The sequence below is a fragment of the Phyllobates terribilis genome, unplaced genomic scaffold (genome assembly GCF_046119375.1).
Source record: "Phyllobates terribilis strain yellow unplaced genomic scaffold, ASM4611937v1 Scaffold_40__1_contigs__length_11209783, whole genome shotgun sequence".
In the NCBI taxonomy this organism is placed as follows: domain Eukaryota; kingdom Metazoa; phylum Chordata; class Amphibia; order Anura; family Dendrobatidae; genus Phyllobates; species Phyllobates terribilis.
The window spans coordinates 10738200-10756077 of NW_027362800.1; the positions used below are offsets into that span (position 1 = coordinate 10738200).

At 48.5% G+C, this 17878-nt stretch overlaps 8 non-coding genes and 2 pseudogenes across 8 annotated transcripts; all 10 read right to left on the minus strand.

Annotated features, from left to right (window-relative positions):
* Positions 1 to 735: 735 nt before the first annotated feature.
* On the minus strand, positions 736 to 926 carry LOC141185038 (U2 spliceosomal RNA). The gene has a single exon (XR_012259737.1). It is a non-coding gene; the product is annotated as a U2 spliceosomal RNA (small nuclear RNA).
* Positions 927 to 2046: 1120 nt separating this feature from the next.
* Positions 2047 to 2237, minus strand: LOC141190104 (U2 spliceosomal RNA). The gene has a single exon (XR_012264140.1). It is a non-coding gene; the product is annotated as a U2 spliceosomal RNA (small nuclear RNA).
* A 1119-nt stretch (positions 2238 to 3356) lies between these two features.
* LOC141185901 (U2 spliceosomal RNA) lies at positions 3357 to 3557 on the minus strand (annotated as a pseudogene).
* Positions 3558 to 9101: 5544 nt separating this feature from the next.
* On the minus strand, positions 9102 to 9199 carry LOC141186046 (U2 spliceosomal RNA; annotated as a pseudogene).
* Positions 9200 to 10318: 1119 nt separating this feature from the next.
* LOC141190898 (U2 spliceosomal RNA) lies at positions 10319 to 10509 on the minus strand. Its single transcript, XR_012264909.1, has one exon. It is a non-coding gene; the product is annotated as a U2 spliceosomal RNA (small nuclear RNA).
* A 1120-nt stretch (positions 10510 to 11629) lies between these two features.
* Positions 11630 to 11820, minus strand: LOC141190899 (U2 spliceosomal RNA). Its single transcript, XR_012264910.1, has one exon. It is a non-coding gene; the product is annotated as a U2 spliceosomal RNA (small nuclear RNA).
* A 1121-nt stretch (positions 11821 to 12941) lies between these two features.
* On the minus strand, positions 12942 to 13132 carry LOC141190900 (U2 spliceosomal RNA). Its single transcript, XR_012264911.1, has one exon. It is a non-coding gene; the product is annotated as a U2 spliceosomal RNA (small nuclear RNA).
* Positions 13133 to 14250: 1118 nt separating this feature from the next.
* LOC141190901 (U2 spliceosomal RNA) lies at positions 14251 to 14441 on the minus strand. The gene has a single exon (XR_012264912.1). It is a non-coding gene; the product is annotated as a U2 spliceosomal RNA (small nuclear RNA).
* Positions 14442 to 15565: 1124 nt separating this feature from the next.
* Positions 15566 to 15756, minus strand: LOC141190902 (U2 spliceosomal RNA). The gene has a single exon (XR_012264913.1). It is a non-coding gene; the product is annotated as a U2 spliceosomal RNA (small nuclear RNA).
* A 1118-nt stretch (positions 15757 to 16874) lies between these two features.
* LOC141190905 (U2 spliceosomal RNA) lies at positions 16875 to 17065 on the minus strand. The gene has a single exon (XR_012264915.1). It is a non-coding gene; the product is annotated as a U2 spliceosomal RNA (small nuclear RNA).
* Positions 17066 to 17878: the final 813 nt, after the last annotated feature.

The window sequence follows — 17878 nt, forward strand, 5'->3', positions numbered from 1 at the left end:
CAGGTATATAAAGGCTCAGAGCCTATTATGACACGCGCAGCCAGCGTTCCATTGCCACATTCCGTCTACTGCAGGCGGGATACCTGGATGGCTGAATGTCACTGAGAAGCTCACAGAGACCGCCATAAGCAACAGTTTAAAAGAATGCCACAGACTAATCAACCAAACTTTTTGGGTTGGTTTCTCTTTTATAGTCTGCAGGCATTAAATGAAAGAAGTCAGTGTTCCAGCAGAGGGAGACAACGTTTCAGAAAAGGCATTGTAGCAAACCAAAAAAGAAATTTTAAGCGCAGCAGAGTAACCAGATCACATACCTGTTAGCTCAGGTGAGTTTAAAAGGCTGCTGTTGATAACAAGGGCATTTGCTAAATAGATGGTGTGTGTGCAACAATATACTGAAAGGTCAATTATATTGTGCAGCTTATCTCACCACCTGTAGTTATTTAGGTGAAAGCTCCAAAATGCTTGCCTAATATGTCTGTTTATCCAAAAGGAAGTATAGAGGGAGAGCTAGATAGCATTGCATTACATTACATTACATGGCAATGCAATGCACAGTTGCTGAAGTTGAACCAAAATGAGCTTGTCATCTGGCTTCTGCAACTTTTAGCATGAAAAATCCAATGAGGAGAAGAAAAGCAAAGCCAAAGAGTCCATCCCAAAATCCGACAAACAAGCAAAATGAACAAAAAGCATTGAATTCAATTCTTTCTGATTTTAGAAACTGCATTAAAGAAGGGGTGCACCGGTCCTGGAGATACTGCAATACCAGGTCAATGCGTGGAGTGGACAGAGCAAGCTCTTTTTCCATCTCCCTGTTCTAAAAATCCATTTAATATATGGTCCCCAGATAGGGGAGGTATCAGATATTAAACTGATAAGAACAGATACTACACTTGATCTTAGCCAAAAGGCCGAGAAGCAATAACCAGAATTGGTTTCCGACTACGGTGCCACCCAAGGATTCTGAAAAGTCCATTTGTGGAGATGGCCACCTGGACTCCCGTTAAGAAGACATGTTGTCAACCTCTAGATCCCTCACATGCCTGCACTTTTCGGCTTGCTGCTGCTGCAATCAACGCGTTTTAGATCTGCATAACTCCACCTCTTTTAGCACAGTACCCTCAACCCCCGGCTGTTCCCACCCGCCTCAACACCGTTGGAAGGGAGGAGTACCAATTAAGGCGGGGGGGGGGTGGAACGAGCAGCTGTCTACCCTTAGCAGGAGGGTTGCTGATTAATTACCTCTCCTGCTGCTGCTGCTGCTGGCTGTCCAGCAGCAGACTGAAGGTGGCTGCTGCTGTGCGCATGTATATAAAGGCTCAGAGCCTATTATGACACGCGCAGCCAGCGTTCCATTGCCACATTCCGTCTACTGCAGGCGGGATACCTGGATGGCTGAATGTCACTGAGAAGCTCACAGAGACCGCCATAAGCAACAGTTTAAAAGAATGCCACAGACTAATCAACCAAACTTTTTGGGTTGGTTTCTCTTTTATAGTCTGCAGGCATTAAATGAAAGAAGTCAGTGTTCCAGCAGAGGGAGACAACGTTTCAGAAAAGGCATTGTAGCAAACCAAAAAAGAAATTTTAAGCGCAGCAGAGTAACCAGCTCACATACCTGTTAGCTCAGGTGAGTTTAAAAGGCTGCTGTTGATAACAAGGGCATTTGCTAAATAGATGGTGTGTGTGCAACAATATACTGAAAGGTCAATTATATTGTGCAGCTTATCTCACCACCTGTAGTTATTTAGGTGAAAGCTCCAAAATGCTTGCCTAATATGTCTGTTTATCCAAAAGGAAGTATAGAGGGAGAGCTAGATAGATAGCATTGCATTACATTACATTACATGGCAATGCAATGCACAGTTGCTGAAGTTGAACCAAAATGAGCTTGTCATCTGGCTTCTGCAACTTTTAACATGAAAAATCCAATGAGGAGAAGAAAAGCAAAGCCAAAGAGTCCATCCCAAAATCCGACAAACAAGCAAAATGAACAAAAAGCATTGAATTCAATTCTTTCTGATTTTAGAAACTGCATTAAAGAAGGGGTGCACCGGTCCTGGAGATACTGCAATACCAGGTCAATGCGTGGAGTGGGCAGAGCAAGCTCTTTTTCCATCTCCCTGTTCTAAAAATCCATTTAATATATGGTCCCCAGATAGGGGACGTATCAGATATTAAACTGATAAGAACAGATACTACACTTGATCTTAGCCAAAAGGCCGAGAAGCGATAATCAGAATTGGTTTCCGACTACGGTGCCACCCAAGGATTCTGAAAAGTCCATTTGTGGAGATGGCCACCTGGACTCCCGTTAAGAAGACATGCTGTCAACCTCTAGATCCCTCACATGCCTGCACTTTTCGGCTTGCTGCTGCTGCAATCCACGCGTTTTAGATCTGCATAACTCCACCTCTTTTAGCACAGTACCCTCAACCCCCGGCTGTTCCCACCCGCCTCAACACCGTTGGAAGGGAGGAGAACCAATTAAGGCGGGGGGGGGTGGAACGAGCAGCTGTCTACCCTTAGCAGGAGGGTTGCTGATTAATTACCTCTCCTGCTGCTGCTGCTGCTGGCTGTCCAGCAGCAGACTGAAGGTGGCTGCTGCTGTGCGCAGGTATATAAAGGCTCAGAGCCTATTATGACACGCGCAGCCAGCGTTCCATTGCCACATTCCGTCTACTGCAGGCGGGATACCTGGATGGCTGAATGTCACTGAGAAGCTCACAGAGACCGCCATAAGCAACAGTTTAAAAGAATGCCACAGACTAATCAACCAAACTTTTTGGGTTGGTTTCTCTTTTATAGTCTGCAGGCATTAAATGAAAGAAGTCAGTGTTCCAGCAGAGGGAGACAACGTTTCAGAAAAGGCATTGTAGCAAACCAAAAAAGAAATTTTAAGCGCAGCAGAGTAACCAGCTCACATACCTGTTAGCTCAGGTGAGTTTAAAAGGCTGCTGTTGATAACAAGGGCATTTGCTAAATAGATGGTGTGTGTGCAACAATATACTGAAAGGTCAATTATATTGTGCAGCTTATCTCACCACCTGTAGTTATTTAGGTGAAAGCTCCAAAATGCTTGCCTAATATGTCTGTTTATCCAAAAGGAAGTATAGAGGGAGAGCTAGATAGATAGCATTGCATTACATTACATTACATGGCAATGCAATGCACAGTTGCTGAAGTTGAACCAAAATGAGCTTGTCATCTGGCTTCTGCAACTTTTAACATGAAAAATCCAATGAGGAGGAGAAAAGCAAAGCCAAAGAGTCCATCCCAAAATCCGACAAACAAGCAAAATGAACAAAAAGCATTGAATTCAATTCTTTCTGATTTTAGAAACTGCATTAAAGAAGGGGTGCACCGGTCCTGGAGATACTGCAATACCAGGTCAATGCGTGGAGTGGACAGAGCAAGCTCTTTTTCCATCTCCCTGTTCTAAAAATCCATTTAATATATGGTCCCCAGATAGGGGACGTATCAGATATTAAACTGATAAGAACAGAATTTTTTTTTTTTTATTGAATATATCTTTTATTAGCACAAAAAAATAAGTTAACAGACAGTGTACAGTGCCGCAGCCCAGTACACACAGAATTCTACATCATATTTACATAGCATGAGGATACGACGCACTAACTAGACACATCACACCCCTATGCTACACAAAACACTCAATCTGAAAGAAAAAGCATGTCAATCAATACAGTACGACGAACCGTGAAAAGGGATGGGGATTGGGAAAAAGGGGATGGGGAGGGGAAAATCACAGGCCCGAAGCTTTATTGAAAGACAAGACACATAAGGGGAGAGGGGGAGGAGGGGTTTAGTCCTCATCCTCGTCCTCCGGACTGTCCACGATGGAATAGTCTCTGAGCAGGCTGTGGATCAGCCTGCGGCAGTCCTGGATGGACATCCTCTCCCTCCTCAAGATGAGCCGGTTCCTGGCGACCCAAACGGCATCCTTGAAGCAGTTCATAAGGCGCCAAGCCTCCTGGATGGCTCCGACGGTATGAACCCCAGGGAAGAGTCCGTAAAACACAGAATGGTGCGATAGGCTCGCCCTGGGGACAGAGTTCCTCAGGTCGTCCTCAAGGGCAGTCAACAGGCGCTGTGCAAATCCGCAGTCCCAAAAAGTGTGCAAAGATGTTTCCTCCACGAAGGGGCACCTTTGGCAGTACCGGGTCTTGCACAGGTTCCGGGCATGCATGAATGACCGGACGGGCAGTCCGCCCTGAATCGCCATCCACGACAAGTCCTTGTGCCCGTTGGTCAGCCTGTCAGACGACACATTTGTCCACACAGTCTCCAGCGTGTCCTGGTGAAGTCCTGTGATGTTCTCCACGTCATCCTTGGCTCTGATGAGCTTGTGGATAGTTTTGGGCTTCCACAAGTCGGTCTTGAGTCCCTCCAGTTGATGTTCCCCCACAAATCGAACGACGTCTCCGTAGAACCATGGCGTCGTCCAGTTGTAGGGGAAGGAGCTGTCCCACTTGTCCCAGCCGAGTCGCCTCCAAAGAGGAAGCAGGAAGAAGCGAGACATGGACCTGCCCGCGGAGCCATTCTTGACTTGCAAAGTCCGGCGGACACAATCACACACAAAAGAGGATCGCAGGAGGGTGGGGATATCTGGAACGCCCTTCCCACCCTTGCGAGGCTCCTTGTACATGACGGCCCGCCTGACTCTGTCCATCTTGGATCCCCAGACAAAGTGAAACACTGTCCTGGTAATGGCCCTGCACACAGTGACGTGTGGGGGCCAGGCCTGCGCCGTGTACTGCAAGACGGGCAGGACCTCATTACGCAGGACGAGTGCCTTACCCTCACAAGTGAGGTGTCTGAGGCTCCAGAGTCCGATCCGTTGCTTCACCTTGGCCAAGCGTTCTTGCCAGGACTTGAGGGCCGCTCCTTCCTTCCCGAACCAGACTCCCAGCACCTTGAGGAAATCCGGTTGAATGTTGAAGGGGAAGGGGGCGGAGGAGGCCGGCTGCCAATCCCCGAAGAGCATGGCTTCCGACTTCCTGCAGTTGACTTTGGCCCCTGAAGCCCGGCCGAACCTCTCACACGTCTGGACGAGGGCGTCGACTGAACCACGATCAGCGCAGAAGACGGTGACGTCGTCCATGTAGAGCGAGCACTTGACCTCGTGTCGTCCCGGACCCGGTGCGGTGATCCCTCTGATCTCTCCATTCTGCCGGATAGCCTCTGCGAAGAGTTCTATAACACAAACAAAAAGAAGAGGTGATAGAGGGCAGCCTTGTCTGACCCCAGAGAGGACAGGGAAGGGGTCAGTCTTCCAGCCGTTCACCAACACCGAGCTGTGGATATCAAAATACATCAGACGGACATACGAACAAAACATGTTACCCAAACCTAACCGGTGCAGAGCTCGGCCCATGAACTCGTGGGAAACCCGGTCGAAGGCCTTCTCCTGATCCAAGGAGACCAGGGCCGCGTGTGCGCGGCGGACCTTGATGTACTCGACCGTGTCCCGCACGAGAGCGAGGCTGTCTGCGATGCGACGTCCAGGGATGCCGCAGGTCTGGTCCGGGTGGATAATCCGTCCGATGACCGTCTTAAGTCGTGTCGCCATCGTCTTGGCCAGGATCTTGTAGTCCACGTTGAGCAGAGTGATGGGACGCCAATTCCTCAGGTCGCACCTCTCTCCCTTCCGCTTGTACAGGATCGTGACCATTCCTTCCCTCAAAGATGGAGGCATTCTACCCTCCACCACCATCTCCTCGTACAGGTCCAACAGGTCCGGACAGATGAGGTCTCCCAGCGCTACATAGAGCTCCGCTGGAAGACCATCACTGCCCGGGGTCCTGCCGGTCCTAAAGGATTTAGCGGCAGAGAGCAATTCGCCCACCATCAGAGGTTTGTCCAAGGCTGCCGTGCCTGCAGGATCAAGATGGTTAGTGATACCTGACAGGAACTTATCAGCAGCGTCGGGGTCGGTAGTCTTGTGGGAGTAGAGTTCGCTGTAGAAGTCGCTGACGACCCTCATCACGTCCTCCTTCCCACGTCGCATGTTTCCGCTCTCGTCTCGCAGCTCGTTCAGGGGCGTGTGACCGGCATGAAGTTTCCTGAAAAAGAATGAGTTACATTTCTCACCCTTCTCCAGATTCTCCACTTTGGAACGGAAGACGATTCGCTTGGACTCCTCCTCAAAGTGCCTTTTCAGGCTCTTCTTGGTCTCCTCCAGCTCCTCCCTCACGTCCCAGCCGCAGTGAAGAAGGTCCTGCAGCGACCGCAGCTCGCGCTGCAGCCCTCTGAAGTCCCTCCTCTTCTCACACGCCTGTTGTCGACCCTTGGCCTGAAAGAAACAGCGAAACTCAAGTTTAACATATTCCCACCAATCAGAGACTGTTTGGAAGCTACCCTTGTAGGACTGCCACATTGCGTAGGCTGCTCTCAGCTCCTCCACGACTTCATCCTGAGCCAGCAGAGCACAATTCAGCTTCCAGGAGCCGGGGCCGGACGGAAAACCGTCGCCGAGGACACCTTGTAAGTGAATGGCTCTGTGGTCGGAGAAGAAGCAGGGGACCATCGAGTGCCTACTCTGCCTGACTGCCCGAGAGGTGAACACAAAGTCAATCCTGGAGCGGAGTGAGCCATCGGGTCGGCTCCACGAATAGTTTGTGGAGCCTCTCCCCATGGAGCCCACCACGTCCTGAAGAGAGGCCTCGGTTACCATCTCGATGAGCAGCTTGGACGTGATGTCCAACTTGGCAGATGTGCCAGAACTACGACCATCCTCCTCGATGGGGCAGTTGAAATCCCCGGCCATCACTAAGGTCCTGGTGGTGGCAAGCTGAAGCCGCAGGGTCTGGAAAAGCTCCAAACGCTCATTCTTCAGTGGGGACGCATACACGTTGATGAACCTGACAGGTTCTCCCGCCCAGTTGCCATCTACAACAAGAGCCCTGCCGCAGATGAGCTCCTGGACGGACTCAAGCGTGAATGCGCCCCCCCTGATCAGAATTGCGACCCCCGCAGACTTGCAGTCACCCCCACCGGACCAGTAGGATGGACCGTGGGACCACTCCCTGGCCAGATGTTTGAAGGACCTAGAGGAGGGAAGGGAACATTCCTGCAACATATAAACATCACACAACTGGGAAGTAAGGAAGGCATAAATAGTCTGACGTCTGAACTTGTCCTTGATGCTCCTGACATTAATGGAAAATAAGTTAATATTAGCCATCATGTAGGGAAAAAAGAAAAAGTTAGCGCAGGCAATACACCTTAGTTACCACTCCGGTCGGGTGGTCCCTCGTCGGTGTTGACTGCTGGTGACGGGATCACCAGCAGGCCCTCTTCCTCCATCTGGTCAAGCAGCGCGGCCTCGATCTCGGCGACCACCAGTTCCTCCTCTTCTGGCTCGGCCACCAGGGTCTCAACCATGTGCTCCATCTCTTCTGGCTCAGGGAGGGTATCCTCCTTTTCGCCTACGAAATCCAGAATCTTCTTTTTGGAGGATTCAGTAGCAGGGCTGTCCTCCACCTTCCTCTTTCCCCGAGTTGGAACTGGGGAGACAAGAAGGGGAAAATCCTCCTCGGAATAGATAGCGGCAGGTGGAGGAAAGGTTAATTCCACCGCTACCATGGTCTGGGGAGGGAGAGTGGCTGCCGGGGCAGGGGAAAGGACACCTGCTGAGGAGTAGGGGAAGGAGGAAGAGGAAGTGGAATCCTCAGCAGGGGTGGCCGGGGTGGGGGGGGATTGGACAGGGGTGGCAGGGGGAGGGATCGAGAGAGGGGTGACAGAACTCTTACCCTCCTTTGACTTTTTCTTCTGCTTCGGAGCTGCTGGGACCGTCGCTGCGGCTTTGGCCACCGACTCCTTGACCGCTTTGGCCTTGGTCGTCTCGGCCTTGGCCGCTGGGGCCTTGGTCGTCGCGTCCTTGACCTTCACAGGCCTGGTCGTCGGGGCCTTGTCCTCCGGAGCAGGGGTCGTCGCAACCACCGATGCCCAGGATCTCTCACGCTTGGGGCAATCCTTGTACAGATGAGCCGCCAGCCCACACAGGTTGCAGGACGTCTTCTTCGGGCAGTCCTTCGAGCTGTGTCCCGTCACTCGACAAATCCTGCAGGCATCCTCCTTGCAGTTCTTCATCTCGTGGCCGTTCTTGCCGCATCTCCTGCAGTTCCGCGGCATGTCCGGGTAATAGATGAGGCCGTAGGAGTTGCCCAGGGAGAATGTCGGGGGCAGGTGCCGAAGTCCGTCTGAGTACGCCAGGTCCCTGTGAAGTCTAACGGTCACCGACCACTTACCTGTCCAGAAGCCGAGTCCATTCAGGATGTGACAGGGTTCCTTCACAACCAAACAGAAGCGTCTCAGGAAGGTACAGATGTCTTGGCCTGGGGTGTGCGGGTTGCGCATGGAGACCGTGATCCTCCTTTCGTCCCTCTGGATAGGGCAGCTACCTGTAAAGGCAGAGAAAGAATTATCCGGTCCTTTTGCGCTTACCATTTCCCAGAACCTCCTGCAGGTGTTCACAGTGGCGAAGGTGACGAAGAAGATCCCCGTCAAGAAGGTCTGGATGCTGAGGGTGTCCGACCTGGAGAAGCCTCGATCCAGCAGCATCTTCTGGCAGAACACGTCCGAGGACATGTCCGGCACCCTCCCATCCACTTCCTTCAGCTTCAGGGCCACCGTCTGCCGCATCCATGGCTCCAGGGCTGGAGCTTCGTGGCGAGGCTTCTGGGGTCCCTTCTGCTGGCCATTCGTGGAGGCAGAGTCCTTGGGGTCAGAATCGGCTCCTGGCTGGGCCCTCCTGGCTGTCCCCGGCTCCAGGCTCTTCTTTTCGGCCTTCCTCGCAGCGCTTGCCATGGCTTTCCTCCTGCAGTTACTTCTTGGAGCTGGATCTGGAACTCTTCCCGGAATGGGTGGAGCTATGCAGATTCTTCTCCCGTCGTGTTCTGGACAAATTCCCCGAAAGGTCTTTGTCTCGATGATTTTCTTCCTCGAAGATTCCACAGGACAGCCCAATTCTTCTCCGAGTCTTCGTCTTCTTCTGGATTCTTTAGAGCTTCTTCCTCCCACCGATATCCGCCTTCCTTCTCCGATGTCAGCTGGGCTCCGAAGCTCTTCTCCTTCTGAGTTCGATCGCTCTCGTCAAGTGTAGATCGTAGCTCTTGTGTTCTTAAAAGAACAGATACTACACTTGATCTTAGCCAAAAGGCCGAGAAGCGATAACCAGAATTGGTTTCCGACTACGGTGCCACCCAAGGATTCTGAAAAGTCCATTTGTGGAGATGGCCACCTGGACTCCCGTTAAGAAGACATGCTGTCAACCTCTAGATCCCTCACATGCCTGCACTTTTCGGCTTGCTGCTGCTGCAATCCACGCGTTTTAGATCTGCATAACTCCACCTCTTTTAGCACAGTACCCTCAACCCCCGGCTGTTCCCACCCGCCTCAACACCGTTGGAAGGGAGGAGAACCAATTAAGGCGGGGGGGGGTGGAACGAGCAGCTGTCTACCCTTAGCAGGAGGGTTGCTGATTAATTACCTCTCCTGCTGCTGCTGCTGCTGGCTGTCCAGCAGCAGACTGAAGGTGGCTGCTGCTGTGCGCAGGTATATAAAGGCTCAGAGCCTATTATGACACGCGCAGCCAGCGTTCCATTGCCACATTCCCTCTACTGCAGGCGGGATACCTGGATGGCTGAATGTCACTGAGAAGCTCACAGAGACCGCCATAAGCAACAGTTTAAAAGAATGCCACAGACTAATCAACCAAACTTTTTGGGTTGGTTTCTCTTTTATAGTCTGCAGGCATTAAATGAAAGAAGTCAGTGTTCCAGCAGAGGGAGACAACGTTTCAGAAAAGGCATTGTAGCAAACCAAAAAAGAAATTTTAAGCGCAGCAGAGTAACCAGCTCACATACCTGTTAGCTCAGGTGAGTTTAAAAGGCTGCTGTTGATAACAAGGGCATTTGCTAAATAGATGGTGTGTGTGCAACAATATACTGAAAGGTCAATTATATTGTGCAGCTTATCTCACCACCTGTAGTTATTTAGGTGAAAGCTCCAAAATGCTTGCCTAATATGTCTGTTTATCCAAAAGGAAGTATAGAGGGAGAGCTAGATAGATAGCATTGCATTACATTACATTACATGGCAATGCAATGCACAGTTGCTGAAGTTGAACCAAAATGAGCTTGTCATCTGGCTTCTGCAACTTTTAACATGAAAAATCCAATGAGGAGAAGAAAAGCAAAGCCAAAGAGTCCATCCCAAAATCCGACAAACAAGCAAAATGAACAAAAAGCATTGAATTCAATTCTTTCTGATTTTAGAAACTGCATTAAAGAAGGGGTGCACCGGTCCTGGAGATACTGCAATACCAGGTCAATGCGTGGAGTGGACAGAGCAAGCTCTTTTTCCATCTCCCTGTTCTAAAAATCCATTTAATATATGGTCCCCAGATAGGGGACGTATCAGATATTAAACTGATAAGAACAGATACTACACTTGATCTTAGCCAAAAGGCCGAGAAGCGATAACCAGAATTGGTTTCCGACTACGGTTCCACCCAAGGATTCTGAAAAGTCCATTTGTGGAGATGGCCACCTGGACTCCCGTTAAGAAGACATGCTGTCAACCTCTAGATCCCTCACATGCCTGCACTTTTCGGCTTGCTGCTGCTGCAATCCACGCGTTTTAGATCTGCATAACTCCACCTCTTTTAGCACAGTACCCTCAACCCCCGGCTGTTCCCACCCGCCTCAACACCGTTGGAAGGGAGGAGAACCAATTAAGGCGGGGGGGGGGTGGAACGAGCAGCTGTCTACCCTTAGCAGGAGGGTTGCTGATTAATTACCTCTCCTGCTGCTGCTGCTGCTGGCTGTCCAGCAGCAGACTGAAGGTGGCTGCTGCTGTGCGCAGGTATATAAAGGCTCAGAGCCTATTATGACACGCGCAGCCAGCGTTCCATTGCCACATTCCGTCTACTGCAGGCGGGATACCTGGATGGCTGAATGTCACTGAGAAGCTCACAGAGACCGCCATAAGCAACAGTTTAAAAGAATGCCACAGACTAATCAACCAAACTTTTTGGGTTGGTTTCTCTTTTATAGTCTGCAGGCATTAAATGAAAGAAGTCAGTGTTCCAGCAGAGGGAGACAACGTTTCAGAAAAGGCATTGTAGCAAACCAAAAAAGAAATTTTAAGCGCAGCAGAGTAACCAGCTCACATACCTGTTAGCTCAGGTGAGTTTAAAAGGCTGCTGTTGATAACAAGGGCATTTGCTAAATAGATGGTGTGTGTGCAACAATATACTGAAAGGTCAATTATATTGTGCAGCTTATCTCACCACCTGTAGTTATTTAGGTGAAAGCTCCAAAATGCTTGCCTAATATGTCTGTTTATCCAAAAGGAAGTATAGAGGGAGAGCTAGATAGATAGCATTGCATTACATTACATTACATGGCAATGCAATGCACAGTTGCTGAAGTTGAACCAAAATGAGCTTGTCATCTGGCTTCTGCAACTTTTAACATGAAAAATCCAATGAGGAGAAGAAAAGCAAAGCCAAAGAGTCCATCCCAAAATCCGACAAACAAGCAAAATGAACAAAAAGCATTGAATTCAATTCTTTCTGATTTTAGAAACTGCATTAAAGAAGGGGTGCACCGGTCCTGGAGATACTGCAATACCAGGTCAATGCGTGGAGTGGACAGAGCAAGCTCTTTTTCCATCTCCCTGTTCTAAAAATCCATTTAATATATGGTCCCCAGATAGGGGACGTATCAGATATTAAACTGATAAGAACAGATACTACACTTGATCTTAGCCAAAAGGCCGAGAAGCGATAACCAGAATTGGTTTCCGACTACGGTGCCACCCAAGGATTCTGAAAAGTCCATTTGTGGAGATGGCCACCTGGACTCCCGTTAAGAAGACATGCTGTCAACCTCTAGATCCCTCACATGCCTGCACTTTTCGGCTTGCTGCTGCTGCAATCCACGCGTTTTAGATCTGCATAACTCCACCTCTTTTAGCACAGTACCCTCAACCCCCGGCTGTTCCCACCCGCCTCAACACCGTTGGAAGGGAGGAGAACCAATTAAGGCGGGGGGGGGGGTGGAACGAGCAGCTGTCTACCCTTAGCAGGAGGGTTGCTGATTAATTACCTCTCCTGCTGCTGCTGCTGCTGGCTGTCCAGCAGCAGACTGAAGGTGGCTGCTGCTGTGCGCAGGTATATAAAGGCTCAGAGCCTATTATGACACGCGCAGCCAGCGTTCCATTGCCACATTCCGTCTACTGCAGGCGGGATACCTGGATGGCTGAATGTCACTGAGAAGCTCACAGAGACCGCCATAAGCAACAGTTTAAAAGAATGCCACAGACTAATCAACCAAACTTTTTGGGTTGGTTTCTCTTTTATAGTCTGCAGGCATTAAATGAAAGAAGTCAGTGTTCCAGCAGAGGGAGACAACGTTTCAGAAAAGGCATTGTAGCAAACCAAAAAAGAAATTTTAAGCGCAGCAGAGTAACCAGCTCACATACCTGTTAGCTCAGGTGAGTTTAAAAGGCTGCTGTTGATAACAAGGGCATTTGCTAAATAGATGGTGTGTGTGCAACAATATACTGAAAGGTCAATTATATTGTGCAGCTTATCTCACCACCTGTAGTTATTTAGGTGAAAGCTCCAAAATGCTTGCCTAATATGTCTGTTTATCCAAAAGGAAGTATAGAGGGAGAGCTAGATAGATAGCATTGCATTACATTACATTACATGGCAATGCAATGCACAGTTGCTGAAGTTGAACCAAAATGAGCTTGTCATCTGGCTTCTGCAACTTTTAACATGAAAAATCCAATGAGGAGAAGAAAAGCAAAGCCAAAGAGTCCATCCCAAAATCCGACAAACAAGCAAAATGAACAAAAAGCATTGAATTCAATTCTTTCTGATTTTAGAAACTGCATTAAAGAAGGGGTGCACCGGTCCTGGAGATACTGCAATACCAGGTCAATGCGTGGAGTGGACAGAGCAAGCTCTTTTTCCATCTCCCTGTTCTAAAAATCCATTTAATATATGGTCCCCAGATAGGGGACGTATCAGATATTAAACTGATAAGAACAGATACTACACTTGATCTTAGCCAAAAGGCCGAGAAGCGATAACCAGAATTGGTTTCCGACTACGGTGCCACCCAAGGATTCTGAAAAGTCCATTTGTGGAGATGGCCACCTGGACTCCCGTTAAGAAGACATGCTGTCAACCTCTAGATCCCTCACATGCCTGCACTTTTCGGCTTGCTGCTGCTGCAATCCACGCGTTTTAGATCTGCATAACTCCACCTCTTTTAGCACAGTACCCTCAACCCCCGGCTGTTCCCACCCGCCTCAACACCGTTGGAAGGGAGGAGAACCAATTAAGGCGGGGGGGGCGGTGGAACGAGCAGCTGTCTACCCTTAGCAGGAGGGTTGCTGATTAATTACCTCTCCTGCTGCTGCTGCTGGCTGTCCAGCAGCAGACTGAAGGTGGCTGCTGCTGTGCGCAGGTATATAAAGGCTCAGAGCCTATTATGACACGCGCAGCCAGCGTTCCATTGCCACATTCCGTCTACTGCAGGCGGGATACCTGGATGGCTGAATGTCACTGAGAAGCTCACAGAGACCGCCATAAGCAACAGTTTAAAAGAATGCCACAGACTAATCAACCAAACTTTTTGGGTTGGTTTCTCTTTTATAGTCTGCAGGCATTAAATGAAAGAAGTCAGTGTTCCAGCAGAGGGAGACAACGTTTCAGAAAAGGCATTGTAGCAAACCAAAAAAGAAATTTTAAGCGCAGCAGAGTAACCAGCTCACATACCTGTTAGCTCAGGTGAGTTTAAAAGGCTGCTGTTGATAACAAGGGCATTTGCTAAATAGATGGTGTGTGTGCAACAATATACTGAAAGGTCAATTATATTGTGCAGCTTATCTCACCACCTGTAGTTATTTAGGTGAAAGCTCCAAAATGCTTGCCTAATATGTCTGTTTATCCAAAAGGAAGTATAGAGGGAGAGCTAGATAGATAGCATTGCATTACATTACATTACATGGCAATGCAATGCACAGTTGCTGAAGTTGAACCAAAATGAGCTTGTCATCTGGCTTCTGCAACTTTTAACATGAAAAATCCAATGAGGAGAAGAAAAGCAAAGCCAAAGAGTCCATCCCAAAATCCGACAAACAAGCAAAATGAACAAAAAGCATTGAATTCAATTCTTTCTGATTTTAGAAACTGCATTAAAGAAGGGGTGCACCGGTCCTGGAGATACTGCAATACCAGGTCAATGCGTGGAGTGGACAGAGCAAGCTCTTTTTCCATCTCCCTGTTCTAAAAATCCATTTAATATATGGTCCCCAGATAGGGGACGTATCAGATATTAAACTGATAAGAACAGATACTACACTTGATCTTAGCCAAAAGGCCGAGAAGCGATAACCAGAATTGGTTTCCGACTACGGTGCCACCCAAGGATTCTGAAAAGTCCATTTGTGGAGATGGCCACCTGGACTCCCGTTAAGAAGACATGCTGTCAACCTCTAGATCCCTCACATGCCTGCACTTTTCGGCTTGCTGCTGCTGCAATCCACGCGTTTTAGATCTGCATAACTCCACCTCTTTTAGCACAGTACCCTCAACCCCCGGCTGTTCCCACCCGCCTCAACACCGTTGGAAGGGAGGAGAACCAATTAAGGCGGGGGGGGGGGGGGTGGAACGAGCAGCTGTCTACCCTTAGCAGGAGGGTTGCTGATTAATTACCTCTCCTGCTGCTGCTGCTGCTGGCTGTCCAGCAGCAGACTGAAGGTGGCTGCTGCTGTGCGCAGGTATATAAAGGCTCAGAGCCTATTATGACACGCGCAGCCAGCGTTCCATTGCCACATTCCGTCTACTGCAGGCGGGATACCTGGATGGCTGAATGTCACTGAGAAGCTCACAGAGACCGCCATAAGCAACAGTTTAAAAGAATGCCACAGACTAATCAACCAAACTTTTTGGGTTGGTTTCTCTTTTATAGTCTGCAGGCATTAAATGAAAGAAGTCAGTGTTCCAGCAGAGGGAGACAACGTTTCAGAAAAGGCATTGTAGCAAACCAAAAAAGAAATTTTAAGCGCAGCAGAGTAACCAGCTCACATACCTGTTAGCTCAGGTGAGTTTAAAAGGCTGCTGTTGATAACAAGGGCATTTGCTAAATAGATGGTGTGTGTGCAACAATATACTGAAAGGTCAATTATATTGTGCAGCTTATCTCACCACCTGTAGTTATTTAGGTGAAAGCTCCAAAATGCTTGCCTAATATGTCTGTTTATCCAAAAGGAAGTATAGAGGGAGAGCTAGATAGATAGCATTGCATTACATTACATTACATGGCAATGCAATGCACAGTTGCTGAAGTTGAACCAAAATGAGCTTGTCATCTGGCTTCTGCAACTTTTAACATGAAAAATCCAATGAGGAGAAGAAAAGCAAAGCCAAAGAGTCCATCCCAAAATCCGACAAACAAGCAAAATGAACAAAAAGCATTGAATTCAATTCTTTCTGATTTTAGAAACTGCATTAAAGAAGGGGTGCACCGGTCCTGGAGATACTGCAATACCAGGTCAATGCGTGGAGTGGACAGAGCAAGCTCTTTTTCCATCTCCCTGTTCTAAAAATCCATTTAATATATGGTCCCCAGATAGGGGACGTATCAGATATTAAACTGATAAGAACAGATACTACACTTGATCTTAGCCAAAAGGCCGAGAAGCGATAACCAGAATTGGTTTCCGACTACGGTGCCACCCAAGGATTCTGAAAAGTCCATTTGTGGAGATGGCCACCTGGACTCCCGTTAAGAAGACATGCTGTCAACCTCTAGATCCCTCACATGCCTGCACTTTTCGGCTTGCTGCTGCTGCAATCCACGCGTTTTAGATCTGCATAACTCCACCTCTTTTAGCACAGTACCCTCAACCCCCGGCTGTTCCCACCCGCCTCAACACCGTTGGAAGGGAGGAGAACCAATTAAGGCGGGGGGGGCGGTGGAACGAGCAGCTGTCTACCCTTAGCAGGAGGGTTGCTGATTAATTACCTCTCCTGCTGCTGCTGCTGGCTGTCCAGCAGCAGACTGAAGGTGGCTGCTGCTGTGCGCAGGTATATAAAGGCTCAGAGCCTATTATGACACGCGCAGCCAGCGTTCCATTGCCACATTCCGTCTACTGCAGGCGGGATACCTGGATGGCTGAATGTCACTGAGAAGCTCACAGAGACCGCCATAAGCAACAGTTTAAAAGAATGCCACAGACTAATCAACCAAACTTTTTGGGTTGGTTTCTCTTTTATAGTCTGCAGGCATTAAATGAAAGAAGTCAGTGTTCCAGCAGAGGGAGACAACGTTTCAGAAAAGGCATTGTAGCAAACCAAAAAAGAAATTTTAAGCGCAGCAGAGTAACCAGCTCACATACCTGTTAGCTCAGGTGAGTTTAAAAGGCTGCTGTTGATAACAAGGGCATTTGCTAAATAGATGGTGTGTGTGCAACAATATACTGAAAGGTCAATTATATTGTGCAGCTTATCTCACCACCTGTAGTTATTTAGGTGAAAGCTCCAAAATGCTTGCCTAATATGTCTGTTTATCCAAAAGGAAGTATAGAGGGAGAGCTAGATAGATAGCATTGCATTACATTACATTACATGGCAATGCAATGCACAGTTGCTGAAGTTGAACCAAAATGAGCTTGTCATCTGGCTTCTGCAACTTTTAACATGAAAAATCCAATGAGGAGAAGAAAAGCAAAGCCAAAGAGTCCATCCCAAAATCCGACAAACAAGCAAAATGAACAAAAAGCATTGAATTCAATTCTTTCTGATTTTAGAAACTGCATTAAAGAAGGGGTGCACCGGTCCTGGAGATACTGCAATACCAGGTCAATGCGTGGAGTGGACAGAGCAAGCTCTTTTTCCATCTCCCTGTTCTAAAAATCCATTTAATATATGGTCCCCAGATAGGGGACGTATCAGATATTAAACTGATAAGAACAGATACTACACTTGATCTTAGCCAAAAGGCCGAGAAGCGATAACCAGAATTGGTTTCCGACTACGGTGCCACCCAAGGATTCTGAAAAGTCCATTTGTGGAGATGGCCACCTGGACTCCCGTTAAGAAGACATGCTGTCAACCTCTAGATCCCTCACATGCCTGCACTTTTCGGCTTGCTGCTGCTGCAATCCACGCGTTTTAGATCTGCATAACTCCACCTCTTTTAGCACAGTACCCTCAACCCCCGGCTGTTCCCACCCGCCTCAACACCGTTGGAAGGGAGGAGAACCAATTAAGGCGGGGGGGGGGTGGAACGAGCAGCTGTCTACCCTTAGCAGGAGGGTTGCTGATTAATTACCTCTCCTGCTGCTGCTGCTGCTGGCTGTCCAGCAGCAGACTGAAGGTTGCTGCTGCTGTGCGCAGGTATATAAAGGCTCAGAGCCTATTATGACACGCGCAGCCAGCGTTCCATTGCCACATTCCGTCTACTGCAGGCGGGATACCTGGATGGCTGAATGTCACTGAGAAGCTCACAGAGACCGCCATAAGCAACAGTTTAAAAGAATGCCACAGACTAATCAACCAAACTTTTTGGGTTGGTTTCTCTTTTATAGTCTGCAGGCATTAAATGAAAGAAGTCAGTGTTCCAGCAGAGGGAGACAACGTTTCAGAAAAGGCATTGTAGCAAACCAAAAAAGAAATTTTAAGCGCAGCAGAGTAACCAGCTCACATACCTGTTAGCTCAGGTGAGTTTAAAAGGCTGCTGTTGATAACAAGGGCATTTGCTAAATAGATGGTGTGTGTGCAACAATATACTGAAAGGTCAATTATATTGTGCAGCTTATCTCACCA